Below are 16,680 nucleotides of genomic sequence, written 5' to 3'. Positions count from 1 at the left end.
TAATGTTGTTCTTTCTGTTCAAGTATTACATGAAAAATGGGACATGCAAGTATGGGAATAACTGCAAGTTTCACCATCCCATCGATCGGTCAGCACCCACTGCATCAGCAACAGGGTCTCCACAGCAAAATGTGAAACTAACTCTTGCTGGCCTGCCAAGAAGAGAGTATATTTTGACATAAAGACCTTGGTTCCACTTCATATTACTATGAAAATACTGGTTAGTTCCCCTTCTTTTATGGGGGAAAGAGTCATAATTAAGACACTTTAGGCAATTTGCCAAGCGCTAATCTCAAATGGTTCAACCTTCTAGTTTGTTTAGGTTCATTGATTCCTTTTGCAACACTAGGAAACTTAATTTTTAACTCCACCTCTCCAGTTGTTAACTAGTTATGTTTTCTTTATATTAATTAGAAAGAAACAAGTATGCAGGGTGCTATCAACTGCCCATATTACATGAAGACTGGAGCATGCAAGTACGGGGCAACTGCAAGTTTGACCACCCACCTCCTGGAGAGGTGATGGCGCCATGGCAACAGCTTCTGCAGTTGGTGAAGGCAAACAAAATGGAGATGTGTAAATCAGTAGTCATAGTCCACTTATCTACCCTCTTTTCCCTAAAAATTGTAGTATTAGGCTATTGTATCAACTTGATGTTCTTCAAGCATTTGATTAATCAGAAGCTTGTTTATTGGCCTCTAATATCTGCCTCTTAATTGATTATAGGCTCGTTTGAATGTTTGATCAAACTATTTTCCAACGTTTTTGTATTCTGGTAGATGTAACATGAGTAAGCCCCTCTCTCCAAATTAATTAAGACTTTTCCCTTTTTGAAACATAAAATTGATTTTCCTTTAAAAGAAATGGTTCATTTCCCTTAAAACATTTCAAACGAAATTTGGGATAAAGAATATATATAATATTAGATTAGCTAGGGTTGGCCATCTGTAGATTGGGTACTATTGGTCATCGATATCGACTCAACTGATGGTCAATCGAACTCGATCTTTAAAAAAAACTATAAATCCTAACACCCCCAACATGCTACCTTTAAACCCGAACACGCTAATTCGAACACAACCTGTTAATAACCGATATAATTTGGGTTGACATGACACGATAATGACAACCGATATTACATGATTAAACCTTATTTTTAACCTAATTTCCCGATTAAAATCTGTTTTATACTACAATTTAAACTTGATTTATAATAAATTAAAAAATTAAAATAAATTATATTTTTGTAAATAATAATAAAAATAATAATATTATTTCTTAATGAGTTATCCATCCCAACCGAAATTATCGGGTTAACGTCAACCGATAGGACACGGATCCAATAAGCCGACCAACCCAAAATTTTAGAATTTCGTCAGATTCCTATTCGAAAATTGTCACTCTTAGATTAATTGGCATGGCATATAATAGTATTTATTTGTATACACATTTATGAAAGATTAAAATTTTTAATACTATTAGTTAAAAAATTATAGGAGTAGTGAAATTCCTGAAATGTGATCAGTAAGTCCAAAAATTGAGGTTTAAAATTAAAAACAAATAATTTATAATCCAAAAAGTTAAAAAACTGATGGCCAATAATAATCGCATAACCCGACAAACAGAGTTGGCCAGTTAACATCGGTAACAAAACTGGGATGCGTCGGAAAAATGATCACTCACTTCCCGACCTACCTGCTGGTGCAAAATTTCACGGTGAAAGCAGCACTTGAAGCGGCTGCCATGGCTACCAATTGAAACACACCATTTCGCACTAATGCCTAACGCTTCAATGCTCGTCTATTCGAGAAGGAAAAAGCGTAACCGCGTCGTTTTCAGTTTCCGTCGCGAGTTCGTCTTCGGTTCCGCCGCGAATCCAATGAGGTTGCGTTAGATACTTACCACTACTATTATTGTTCGCATTAGTTTGAGTGAAAATTGAACTGTTTGTGTTACAATCGATCTCCAGAGGAAGCCTCAGATGTGCAGAATTTAGCTCAAAGGTTTTGGAGTGGCTGCGCCGTATTGGTTCTCTGACGATAGAGCCGCGGCCAGGTGGCGGCTCGCCACCGTTTTTTCTCTCACCTTAGGAACTCTGCGATAAGCGTCGGCTTCAATTTCCTCGGCCGCGACTTCTTTAACGCCCTCGCCGGTATGATTTTTCTTTTTTTTTCTAATTGTTGTTGTTTGATTTGTTGATGGGGTGACACTTTTCGATTTGTGGAAGACAAGGATCAGGAACGGTTCACCAAGCAGTTAGTGTACTACCTGGCGGCATTTGCTGGTGGAATTCCGGGGAGCACAATCCCCCTTTTTTAGGTATTGATCTTCTTAAGTCTTTTCTATCTTATTTGGAAGTGTCAACATACATAGTATTTCACATCGAGTACAATATTCTGAGTTATTGCCAAGAGATGTAGGTGAATTGTCCATGCATATTTTTTTTGCTTGTATTTGATTATATGATTGCAGTGTAGAAGGCAATTGAGCAACTGCTGGGTGAACCTAGACTACTAAAATGATAATGTGCATTCATCTTACCACTATGAGAATGGTTGAACCATTTATGTACTTGAATTCAAATTCACGCACTTTACCATTTATCTACAAGCAAGACAGTGTGTTTCTCTAGTGATTGCTTCAGCTCTTTATCAAATATGACAGGTCTGTATTTTTGAGTCAGGATGCTTCCTAAGTTCTGTTATCCCCTCTCCATGTATAATGGTAGGTAGTTTGGAATTCTGTTCAGTTTGTGTTATCCCTATTAAATTTGCTACTGTTTCAGGTTTTTGTTTTGAGAGATTATGCAAGGATACTCTTTCTTTGAGATGGAGATCTTGGATGACAAGTTTTTATATGGATCGGTATATGAAGAATCAGATGTTCTATAAAATACAATCTCAGTCAATAATTGATAATCCTGACCAGCGGATTGTTGACGATTTGAGTGCTTTCACCGGGACAGCTCTTGCATTTTCCTTGATGCTGTTCAATGCTATCGTGGACTTGATATCTTTCAGTAATATTTTGTACAGCATTTATCCACCGCTTTTGCTGTACTCCTTGCATACTCGCTGGTGGAACAGCTATCAGTATGTACCTTGGGAGGGTAACTTTCTCATTTTTCCTCTGCAATCACAAGTAGTTATTAGAACTGATTTGTTGAGCTTGCATCCTTATAATTCCTATGCCCTTTTAGTTTCAGTGCTTTAATTTTCTTCGTAACAATAAGAACTGTCTTTCCTTAGGACTTGGTCACTCTGAACTTCCTGCAAGAGAAGAAAGAAGCAGATTTCAGATATGGACTTGTCCGGGTTAGAGAAAATGCTGAGTCCATTGCCTTTTATGGTGGCGAGGAAAACGAGATCCTATTACTGCTGAGCGATTTAGCAGTGCATTTGAAAATCAAAGTGTATGGAAAGTTTTCAATTAATTCCTCTAAACATAAACTTTGAAATTCTGTCATTCTGTGTCCTTTTGGGCTATTACACCTATAGATTCTTCTTCCTTCTTCCTTCTAATGAGTTGCAATGTGGGTTCTTTGTTTGTTGTAGTCCTATTAATTTTCTACTCAAGGTTAGGAAAGACTGCTTCATCAAAATCTGTGACTTTGACTCTAGCATAGTCTTCTATAGAAAACCAAATAAACAGATAATCCTGAATATGCAAATGCAGCCATATTGATATACCATTGCACCTTGGACATTCCTGCTGACCTCTGAATTCAAGTGTTTAAGTTTTATATTATTGAAACTCACTACATAAGACAAATTGCTGTGTCAACTGGCTAATGTTTGTCTGGTTCTTCAGAGAGTAGGAAAGAAGCAAATGGATGCATGCTGAAAGCAGAAAGAACACCAGAATGAAAATATCCTATTAGTATTGCACTATTGCTAATGCACTGTCAGCTGACCATTAAAGTTTAAACAACATTGATTTGATTTCTTTCCCATCTTTGGAGCATGTCATAATTGGTTACGATTCTACAAGTTTTTTAATTTTCACCTTTTTAAATTTACAGAAATTATTGTTATCTTCCAGAAATCTGGACTTCTTCACTAGTGGTTACCGGTACCTGATCCAGATTCTTCCAGCAGCAGTTGTTGCACCTATGTATTTTTCTGGAAAAATTGAATTTGGAGTCATAAATCAGTCTGTGTCTGCTTTCAATCACATACTTGGAGATGTTTCCTTATTATCTACCAATTTCAGGCTATTAGTGCTTTTCTGCTGTTATAGATCGACTGGGTACTGATTATTCCATATATTCATTAATGCCAACATTATTTGAAACAGGATAAATTTTAGCACTTATAATGTCAAGTTCTATTGATATAACCTACCATCATACAAGTACCATGATTAATTGAACTCCAACAATCAAACGGATACAAGTTTAGAATTTGTTTGTGCTAAATTATGCATCTCTTCAGCATATTAGTAAACCATTATTTGTGCTGTTCTTGTCAACTGCTGCTGGCATTTATGCCTGTGAATTTATGCTAAATTCTCTAATACTCACATTTCAGGTGAATTTGATGATCTTTTAAGTAAGAGCGAAACTAGAAGTGAGGCTGACCCTAGTGAAGAAATTGTTCGTGAGTTTTGCAACATAAATGATTCTAGTGCATCTAATGGATCTATCCCCCTGGGAAGAGGCGGGAGTTATAATGCTTGAGAATTTGACTCTTATGGCTCCAAGCAAAGCTACTCTTATTAGGGACTTGTCTCTGGAGATCTTTGAGAAAGAACATCTTCTGGTTAGTACTTTGTTATCTTGTTGTTAGTGCGTTTTAAGGGAGATTAGACAATGGTCGGATAGCTGATGCATAGCTGCACTAACAGATTACAGGTCCTAGTGGAAGTGGTAAAACTTCGCTACTAAGAGCTATTGCTGGTCTGTGGAGCTTTGGCAAAGGAACAATAAAATTCTAGATAAATATGCAAGGATTCTTCACCATGCCTTCCTAATGATGTGGCTTCTTCTGAAATAACTAAAGTGGATAAGATGATACCTGAGTGGATATTCTTGAAAAGAGAAATGCAAGAGGTGTATTATTCCTTCCTCAGAAGCCATATATGGTCTGGGAACACTTCGTCAACAATTGCTTTATCCTACGTGGAGTGATGCCACAACCCCAATGCAGAGAGTGCTAGTTCAAATGGTAAGAAATTTCTCTACGCCTCCATGATAATTGCTTGTATGAAATGTCTAGGTGAATACATTAAGGGCTTGTAGGCTAAGCATGATAAAAAATTATCTTATTAATATCTAGTTTCTTGTTTCAAATAGGCATTGGCCTGATATCTCGAACTTCCATATTATGGATCTACCATGAAATGGGGTTAGTTATACCTGATAAAAGGTCCAATCATATTAGTTCTTTTATTCTAACAGACAAATTGCCTGTTGCATTTGGTAAAAACTTAAAAATCTTATCTAAGTTACATATGTTCATGATCTTGTTAACTTCTTAATAAGATTCTCATCAATATGAAAGATCCCCTTATTTTCCTTGTATGATTCAACTAATTTGTTTGCTTTCTAGTTAACCATTGTAGAAAGTGATACAAGTCCCGATGCATTTAGGAGGTAGAATTGTTTTTCCCACTTTAAATTTCAAGATAAAGTCCCCCCTTTCAACAGAACCCCAGGGTTGGGCCCCGAATAGCCAGACAATTTGATAGGGTAGGACTGACAATTTATACCCCAAAAAAAACAAAACCCTGAATGATTTTAAAACCCGAATATCCCACAATCTGAGGGGGTTGGGCCCCGAAAAAAATTAATTCTCACAATCAAAAATTTAAATTTGGGCCCAAATTGATGGTGTGTTCATTTTCCAATAAAATTATAAATGTGCAAGATTAAGGGGCCTTTACTCATATGAATAATGAGTTAATAGAAAAGAAACATTATTTCTCTTGTATCCCAAGCATTATGAAAAAAAAAGCTGTCAGAAAGTTTGCTTCTGATGAAAAACAGGGTTCACTTTTGTTACTTGAGACTATCTCTTGGGGGGTTCAAAGTGCCCCAATTAAAAAACTTTTGGGGGGTTGAAGGGTTTTTTGTGGGGACAGAAGCAGAAATTGGCCAATATTGTATGCATTAAAGTGAGTTTTCAATCATTTACAAGTAAAGGATTTAGTGGAGATGATGAAAGGCAGAATAGTATTAAAATGTTTGCATTTGCTCTAATTCAAAATTGCTAATACATTGTTTCAGGTTCCCCCTTTTCCTGATGCCCCCCAAAAACATGGATGAAAGGGCAGAGATCCCTTCAACTGATGTCTAATCCAAGTTCTTGAAGATGTTCGACTTGGATATTTTTTCCCGGTTTAGTCTGGACAGTACATATGAAGGGTTTGTTCTGTCCATTGGTGCCCAAACGCCTGGCATATGCTCGCTTGTTGTTTCAAAGCCAAATTTGGTTCTAGGATGAATAATTGCTCTGGATGAAGCCAATGAGGAATAACAGGTTCCTTCTTTGGTTTCCTTCAGATAGATGTACCCCCTCTGATGCAAAAACCATTTGAAATATTGAAGGGCTATGGTTATTTTGGTGCACTCCTTTCAAACATTACGGATTTTGCTATAGAATATTCTCCATTAAATTCATAACCATGGCGTGCTCAAAATCTATCAACTAACAAAAAGCGATATTTAGTCGATGATTAAATTAATAATTTTACTAATTTATGAGATGGATGGACAATATATTTTGAAATTAGAAAAAATTTCTTTTAAGTCATTAAACTTCAACAATCTAATTCACATAATATGAACTAATTCCTTTAGATTGATGTCTTATGAAAAAGAAGAATAACCATGTCATATGATTCCATTGTAATTAATCTATGCATCACAAAAAATAGTAAGGATCACGGATAACCTTTTCAATCAAAGATCTATATGTCGCAGGAGAAGTTCTCTCTCTGCAAGCAATACTTATACAATAAACAACGCTGATTAAAACCCAGCACAATCATTTATTGCCGCATGTATATGCATATACTATTGTTTAGAGTCTTGCTGACTAATTTAAATGCATTGATTTTTAATTACTTTTTATGCATGTTCCCCTTCTGTAAAGGGGTTTTTATTTTTTGTGGGACTACTGTTCATTAGCTGGAACCAGTACCATCGTTATGCAATTTGATACTATGATTTTCTTTATTCTAGTTAGTCTAGATTTGGATTGATCTTGACTCTGCCGTGTCTTTGCTGTTATTTTTTATCGCAACTTGTGGTTTCAGGCACATTTTGTATCAGCTAATTAAGCTGCAGGGGTAACTTTGTAAACATTGGCCACAGAAAGGCCTCCAACACCATAAGAATGTTTACATATATCCCCATTGGATACAACAGATAGCGGACCCAACTGGCTTTTTAGCCGCTGAATAAGGGTTCAGTCTAATCTGTCCAAAACTAAAAAAGAAGCTCGTTTAAGTTTGATCCCTTTCGGAGGGTCTAATCAGGAATAAAAACGAAGGACCCAAATAAACAAATTTGGGCCCCCTTTTCTTTCAATATGGTGGTTGCATTGTAGTTATGCCCTGTGTGAAGTAGTGCTGGTGAAGTATTTGATGATAAAAAAACAGGCTGCAAATTTGAGGGGTATCCATGCATGTTCATGCCCTCATAAAAAATGAAAGTATAGCATTAAAAGCTGTAGGGGGGAAAAGATCTATGCATGTTTATATGTGTACCTTGGTATTTGAATATTGTTTTGTTGAAGAATAGAAGTTTCTGATTACCTGGAGTTTCCTATCCCGTGAAATTTAATTATGGGGTTCCCCCGAAAATACAATCGCTGCACTGATTCTCATGCAATACATTCATTGTTCATTATCAAAAAATTGTGAAGGCGACGGCATCGTCAGCATGTACCACTACCACTGTTTATTTTCTTGGGTTTTAAATCCATTTGAATTTCAAAGGATGGCTACTCTAGTTTATACTCCTATCAAAATACATAATATGCATAAATGGATTAGGGGGTCATTAAATTGATTTTGAAACAAAATAGGATTATTGTGGTTGAAAGAATGTGAATATGTTATTTAGGGAGTTGGTAGTGTATAAGATAATAGTAATTGAATTGGATATTGAGGATTAATTGTGATTTAGTGTCCGTGTTTGACCAGGTATTCATATGGTGGCGTAATTTAAGTGAAATGTGAAAAAGGAGAAGAGGGGAAACGTAGGAATTGATTTGGCCCAGAAATAATAGCAACTTGTTTATATGGTATGTAACTATGTATATATGTCCACGGATTTTGAGGAATTTGCTTTCCTATTTTCATGCCCCTCTCACGTGCGTGCCGTAGGGAGCTGTCATTAACTGGATCCTCCTAGCATTTGGATTATTTCCACCCCAATTCCTTTCTGTATAATGTTTCTTTCTAATTCTACATATATGAGCAAGCGTATTCATAATAATAGTAGTACTTCAAATTCATTTTAAATGCAAAGTCATATTTTATTTAGCATGTTACCATACGGAAAATGTTGCGGCCACAAATATGTAAATGTAAGCTAAGCTTTTTATGTGTGCGTAAAATAAAAGCAAAATATATGCGAGAAATCATGAAAATTGGAAGGGTGTTGCACATACTCAACTACTTATGGTAGCGATATTTTCTTCACATGGATTTGTTGATATCACAGCGGTAGCCCCTGGGTCCGCCACTGCTCTCGACATTTTGTTGAGCACTCGTGTAGCGTGCATGTGTAGATCAATAAAGCACGTTATTGCTACAACTTTACATGGAATGTTTCACTCTATGCAGTGTAATAGCACTATATAGAGTGCTAAAGCATCATAGATCAGAGCACACCAAACTGCATTTGTAAAATATTGTCTTCATTGAATTCTCGCGGGTTTTTTTCTTGAAGCATTTCGCAAAAAACATTATACAACGGAATTGGGATAACCATTATATAGCTAGTGCCTAACTTTACTAATTTGCTGATACGGGGGATGTAATTTACCCCCAACAACTTCTTTCTGCTCATTATTGAGGATTCCTTAGATGGTAAACGGTGTTTTAGATAAAGTAGTCCAAAATATAATCTAGGATTGAGTTGTGATATTATTTTAGTTGGAAGGGGTAAGCTATGACTAAATATTCCATATTTTTCATCTAATTTAGATTGTGGGGTTGAATATCGTAAACCAAAACCTACTATTTAATCTCAAATCAAACCAAATGCCCTCTTAGATGACTAATCTTGAATCTCTGATTTCTCAATTGGAGGGAAAATCTTACCAATCAAACATTAATAAATTAGTACTTGTTGTATATTATCAAGTACTAGTTTCTTCCTTTCCGACTTCTATAAATTAGTACTAGTACTCAGCCTGATTTTTTTTTTCAATTGTCCATATTTCTCGTTAATTTTGTGCAGTGTGATGTTATAAATATATAAACTCAAATTTCCGACCCCATTTCCATGGCTATCGAATTTCATTTTCATAAAAAAAAAAAAATTATCTCAGGAATTAAAATGTAACTTTTGATTCCAGAAACAAAAATATAATTTAACTGGTTCATGTTTTTGTTGTATCAACCCATCATATTTAATTAATGATATCAAACTCTCTGATCACTTGTTATATTAGTATTAAAGTTTCGATGATAATTTGTTATTCTATTATATTACTATGTTATTAAATATCATAACAACTTAGTCGGCGATTAACGTGAAGACTTTTCTGCCCTTTTAACATATGTCACCAAACAGAATTTCAATTCCTTGACCGAAAAGGAACAACACATACCCTTTTTTTCGAAATATTTAGTTGCACTAAATTGTACACGCGCATGTACAAAATTTTGGAGGCTAATAGAAAATAGAGGAATTTCGTCCATTCTTAATTTGACTCGGATGGTTCCACACATAAAGGGGACATATATCAATTCATACAAAACAATTAACAATTAGTAATATTAATAAAACAAAAAATGACGGAAGATGATAGTTTTGACTGAGAAAAAGAAATACTAATTGACAGTAACGCAGATTTTAATCAATTAAATGCAGGATAAAAGGGTTTTCCCGTTCAACGACATTTTTTCCCAACTCTTTTATTTCACTATTTTCTGCAGTAATCACACGTTCATAATTCCTTGCATGCACGAATATAATTTAATTATACCTAGCTCCCACAAAATATTTACGCAGTCTAACTATTACTAGTACCTTTTTTAAAAATATATGTACTAAATTTAGTTTTATTAAGATCAATCCTATTCCCGTATTCCAGGTGCTGGCAATATAGGGTAGGCAGAACTTCCAATTTTTCCTATATTTATTTCTTCATTTTCTTTTTCAATCTAATCTTGGCCTTCACATTTGGTCCCTCTTTTAACGACACTCGATTTGTGTGCTCTCAACCAGAAATTGTTTCTAAACTTTCCACCTGCTTCCTCTCTTTCTACTTGTCTTCTTTTTTTCTTACCAAACACTCAATACAATTTCCTAACCCTAACAAGGTCTGCTTCCTCTTCTCCTCATCTTTATCTTCTTGTTATTGCGCCATACCATCTGCTTTCGTTTCATCTTTGTTTATGTATTGTTTCCCTAGCCTCCTCCAAATTATGCTCCCAGCTAGCATAACTGCAGGGAGATGGGAAGGATGTAAAATTTTCACTTTGCTCATGAAAAAGCATATGTTAGTTTATATCCTTGCTCATTTCTCTTGGCCATATCTTTTGTGAAGTTTCATATAACTTTCATATTTGAATCTTTTAAGCAATTGTTTTATAGGGTTTCTGGTTTGTGAACACATATACATATATGATCATAAAACTAGGCTTCTTCTCTCTTTTTTCATCTGGTTTTGAAAGGTGGGGAGATCTCTTTTCCCCAAACAGATACTCCATGAAAGTTGCAAAGGGGGTGTAGATCTTGAATTTAAAACAAAGAAAATCTTCATCTTCCTCGAGTTCATACATGAAGAAGTAGATAATAACTTTTTACACTGTCAGTTAATTTTTCTCTTTTATTTGATGCAGATAATATATCAGAATATGATGGGAGGTGGAAATGGGCGCTGTCAGTTCCACCGGGATTCCGATTCCATCCAACAGATGAGGAATTACTCTATTATTACCTCAAGAAGAAGGTTTCATACGAACCTATCGACTTTGATGTCATTAAAAATCGATCTCAACAAACTCGAGCCATGGGACCTCAAAGGTTAGCATTTCTTTTACTTTTATTCATTTACTTAATCCTTATTCTTTTCTATATCTGTAAGTCAAATTATTTTATGAATGCTATGCAGTGTATAACATTGAATATTTCCTATGCATTCTCTGGTAGATTTGATCCCTGCAGTATGTGCAGATAAAATGTTTATATTGTATGTAAACTACTGTGAATGGAGTACTAAAACTTGAATATTGACTTATTTCAAATGTTTATTGATTTAATTAATCACGTTGGGGGGAAAAAGAACATTAACAGGAATAATTAAGTGATAGGTGGAGAAAATTTGTTTTCCAATTAAATAATTATACGATCTTTGATATTGACTCTAGAATTTATAAAGTATAAAGTGGGAGCAAAATCCATTTATGACTTTCATGGCAAAATAAAGTGGAAGTCATGTAATATGTCACTGGATCCATAACTCAATTATTTTATTTCCCCATGGAGTTCGTGATACTAATCATATTTTAGAACTACTAAAGATTAATGTGATTAGGATTTTGAATTCATCGAGAAAATGTTGACTGCAAATTTCTCAGAAAAGCATCCTATGATAACTTGTGAATCTGTGATGCATTATACTTCTGAGTTTTAAAAACTACAAGAGCAATAGAATATTCCAATATAACTTGTTAATATTTGAGATAATATATTAATATAGTAATAATTACTATATGTATACTAGATAAATATTATCAAACTATAGTAATTCGTGCATGCATGAGTACATACTTTTTTGCGTGAAAAATTTTGAGTAACCATTTGTTAATATCCTTATTAATGTTAGATATATAGAGATGCATGTTGCAAAGAAATCAGCACTATTTGAGAAGAAATTCCAGTGTCAGTACTATCATTTTCTTTAATTTTGAACAAGGCTAAATTATAAATGTAACATGCAGAGAAATGTAGAATTGGGTCGGGTCCCCAAAACGAATGGTACTTCTTCAGCCACAAGGACAAAAAGTACCCTACGGGAACCCGAACAAACCGGGCAACGGCCGCTGGTTTCTGAAAGGCGACCGGAAGAGACAAGGCAATCCACATGAGCAACTCAAGGAGGATCGGGATGAGGAAAACCCTAGTTTTCTACACGGGCCGAGCCCCACGGCCACAAGACCGATTGGATCATGCACGAATACCGCCTAGACGACGACAACGCTCCTCACCATGACCACATCAAGTATGTTCAAATTTTATTACATCTAAAATGCAGATAAAATATTGTTAACAAATTGTTCATTAATTGTCATTATCATCTAGTGTCTCATCAAATTACAAAGACACTATAGGTAAAATAAGATATTTTAATATCATTTTTATACTAAGTTTTATCGCCGGTTTTTTAAAATTTCTGGTTTGTCACTGCACACAGGAGGACGGATGGGTGATATGTAGGGTTTTCAAGAAGAAAACCTGAGCCGCGGGTTTCAGGCGGAGATGGAGCAAGAGGAGCCGATGGTACCTTTCCATAACCACGCAGTGGGTGGTTGTACCTTGGAGCCCGCATTCAACCAGAATCTCCCGCAATTACTGAGCCCCGAGCAAGCGGGCGTTTCGTCCTCATTCATGTCGTCGCTTCCACTGATGGATCTAAATATCCTCCGTCCAACGCCGGGCGAGGGCCTTCCTTCATCCAACATGAGAAGCTCACCGGAGACTGGTCGTTTCTGGATAAGCTTCTCACAACTCAGCAGAGCGTGGATCACATCAACAAGTTTGCTGATCTGCGCTTTCCCCTTTTCCCTATCATGGTCTCGAACACGATTTCTCCAAATTTTCCAAGTAGAATTGTTTTGTTACTTCTCAAAATGCACTATTTTATCTTTGGACCTCATCATGGAAATTATATATACTGCTCTATGCTCATGCCAATTTTTTTCTTTTATTTATTTATTTACAAACCATTCACCAAGGCCCCTAATCTTTCCTCAATAAGTACAATGCTAATGATGTAGATGCTTTTTACCTTCACACAGAAAGTGTATTGATCCATTCCTAGTTGATTTTGAATCCTTAATTACGAGTTGACTATCTGCGATATTAATGAGTCATAGATTCACTTGGTTAGAGTTTACACCATTAATTAATTAGGTTGTTTTATTGTTGTTCGGTATTGCACATACAATACATCTCTTTGGGAGTTACCCCCGTCTAGATATACAATTACATCTCTTTGGGAGTTAATCCTCTCTAGCAATACAATACGTCTCTCTCCGTTTTTTTATCGTATTGGTCACGAACTTAAAATATTGTCAAACAAAAACAAACTTTTCACGATTGTCAGTATAGAAACAATTTTTTTGGGCAAAATATCTTATTTCATTGAAAATTACTCCGCCCCAAATAAAAATATATGCACTTTCCTTTTTCGTCCATTCCAAAAAAATTTATGCATTCCTTTTTTGAAAAGTTACCATAATTTGTTATTTTCATATATATCAACTTATTTACAACTTATATCACCATAAAAACACTAATGATATTTGGGGCCCCACTATCCACTACTCACTACTTTAACCATCATTCTCCTCCTCTCTCTTTTTTATTTACCAATTTTGTCTTAATTTTTTTACCAAATTATTCTTCCGTATTTTTATGGGATGAAAGGAGTATCAAAAAGTATAAAATTAATAATATTTTAAAAAACCATATTTAAAATTTACTAAAAATACTAAAACCCGGCTAAAGTTCAAAATTTTTAAAAAAAAAATAATACCCCTTTTAAACAAGATCTAAAACTATTTTGTTAGTAAAAGTTTATGTTTGTACCATCATAGATAACTATTTGAAAATGTTTGTACCACTGTCTCCAAATGAAGTTATTTTATACTTCAAAGGGCCCAATTTCATGTTTTGGGTTTAAAGGGGAAAAATTTTGAAATTTCCTAGGTTTAATAAGGTTTTTAAAGCCAAGTGTGTAAAAAAAATGCCAAATTAGGAAGAGAGGAGTTGCGGGGAATTTTTGGGCAAAAAAAAAAGGAAATTTCCCGACAAGGGGCACCCAGAAAAAAAGGGGGGAATGAGCAATACAAGGAAGGAATCTAGAAGCTCCACCCCATAAATAAGAGTACGCGGGACACAAAGAAAAACATCATCATCCTTTTTAAACTCCCCTTTTTTTAACCCCTCACCACACTTGGGGATTGGGGTTTGGGGGTTTTTTTCGGGTTTAAGGTTTTTGAATCAGCTTGTGTAACACCGGGCTCCCGGATCGAAGATACAATCTAGTTTGTTTTAAGTTTGGGCCCTTTTCCCCACCTTGGCCTTTGGTTCCCGGGCCCATTTTTTTAAATTTTTTGAACTGCACTTGTTTAGGTTTTTAAATTGTTTGCTATGGTTTCGTTTCATGTTATTAATTTTTGTTTTCTTTTGGGTGCTTTTGAATTGATCGAGTTTTATAGTTGAATTGTGTGGGGAAAAAGGAGGTTTTATCGTTTGAATTGGGGTTGAATTTGTGTGATCGGGGAGGGAATTTTTGGGGTATGTTGGGGATGGCTTGGATCCGGAGAGGATGAAGCCCTCCAAATTTTTTGGATCTGTTCATTTCGCATGGTTTTGATGTTTAGTTTTTTTTCTCATTTTTCCTCGTCTAGAAAAGTAGATCCCCAATTTCAAAAAGGGTTTATCGTGGGTTTTAAAGGTTTAATTCCTTTTTCGTTTGGTTATAAGTTTACCCCGTTTTCCGCATTTTGGGATCAAGGATCGTTAGAGAAGAAAGCTAAAAGTTAGTCACCTTTTTGTTAGTTATTTTTGGACCCTTTTTATCCGGGACTTTGCTAATTCGGGAAATGGTCCCCACGATCCTCTTTCCTCTGTCTAGGCATTTTTAGGAAAAGTTTTTTCATTTTGGGCTAGTAATATGTTATCCTGGGGTGTTGTCTCGTTTACATCTTGTTTTTGCATTTCATATCTCCGTTATTTTCCCAAGTCTGCATTAGAATAAAATATTTACATTCCTGGGCCTAGTAGTTAAGTCTCAACCCCAAAAATGCGTGGCAGCCAAAACAAGTGTCCAATTCTCTTGCATGTTTACTTATGCCTCCATCTCGTGGATTCGACCCCTACTTCCTTATACTAGTTCTTTGTACAGTGGTTGAGGGTTTTAAAAGCGGGAAGGTTTGTGTACCAACGCCCGGGAAGGGTTTTTGAGGATTCTCCGAGTTCCAAGACCCCGTGATCTAGCGGATTTTCGAACGAGAAGCCCGACTATATTATTTACAAACACACGAGAACACATTTCCCTTCGGGCTCTTCAAATGGCCCCTTTGCGGGGATGGAGGGCGAGTTTGTTTGCATGTTTAGAGATTTGGCGTATATAGTTTTAATTTCCTTTATTTGTTTTTCTTTTTTTCATTTTGACGGGCTCACGATTTAGAAACTGGAGTAACTCGTCGGCCCAAACGCTCAATCGTGGCGGTCAAGGAGTCAACATCCATATCACGCATCGGGTTAACAAAAGAGATCCATTTCCGTTGGCTCGAAAGTAGAAGCATGGAATTGCGAGAGGACCCGAAGTCATCATCGAAACTGATACTCGAAGAGAGGAAGCACGTTGATATGGAAAACCCTGGACGCGATCCCGAGATTGGTTCTTTCGCCGCACATCTAGATGGCGAATGACCCATGCTATTGTCTCGAATCGCGTCAAAAGTCCATCGACATCAAGACGAACGTGCTAGGCGTTCTACCTACTTTTTCGGGCGAGGAATGAGTGTCCATATGAGTTCCTAAATGAGTTCAGCAAGTTGTGCAAAATCCAAGAGGCCGAATGATGCTACGGAGGAGGATTATCGTGCGCGCAGTCCCGTTTGCTTTGAAAGGAGAGGCCAACACTGGTTGTGAGGCCGCCATCGGACTCAATTCACCGAAAGGATTTTAAGTTGGAATTTGGATACTTCTTCCCCTCAAACAAAACCAATGCCCTCAAAAAGGAGATTCGGAATTAGCGGACTACGATAAGTCCCCGAGCCAATATTGGTCTCGGTTAAGGGATTACTCGATCTTGTCCTAATCATAGAATGATGGAAGTGAGGCGTTTTACCTATTTTATGAGAGAGCTAACCCCGAGCCCAAGGATTTGATGAATTCCTCGGCGGGAATTTCACTAAAAAAAAGCGGTGGAGCAAAAGATCGGGAAGGTTGATCGATGAAAAGAAGGCTGACAATCACGTGCCATCATGAGGAAATTTTAAAGCGGAAGGAGCAAGGGAAAAAAGGGGGTTGGGGGAGGGGGATAGATTGATTGGAGAAGGCCCCAAGGCAATTAAAAAGAAAAATTTCCCCTACCCCCGGGGAGAAGGAAAAATTGGCCGGGGAGGCAATCAACTCCAACTTTTTGGGGCCCCCAACCGATGGAAAATTTCCCAAGCCCCCCCAAGCGGGGGGGAATTGGAATCGGAATAATAAAAACAACGGAACCTGAAAAATTAAAAAGGGCCCCCTGGGGAAACCCCTGT

The 16,680-nt window shown here is 36.4% G+C and overlaps 2 pseudogenes; both read left to right on the top strand.

Annotated features, from left to right (window-relative positions):
- The first annotated feature begins 1,777 nt into the window (after window positions 1-1,777).
- On the top strand, window positions 1,778-6,296 carry LOC125200004 (annotated as a pseudogene).
- A 4,744-nt stretch (window positions 6,297-11,040) lies between these two features.
- LOC125200003 lies at window positions 11,041-15,844 on the top strand (annotated as a pseudogene).
- Window positions 15,845-16,680: the final 836 nt, after the last annotated feature.

Source organism: Salvia hispanica, unplaced genomic scaffold (genome assembly GCF_023119035.1).
Source record: "Salvia hispanica cultivar TCC Black 2014 unplaced genomic scaffold, UniMelb_Shisp_WGS_1.0 HiC_scaffold_772, whole genome shotgun sequence".
NCBI lineage: Eukaryota > Viridiplantae > Streptophyta > Magnoliopsida > Lamiales > Lamiaceae > Salvia > Salvia hispanica.
This window is presented reverse-complemented; position numbering and strand designations above follow the sequence as displayed.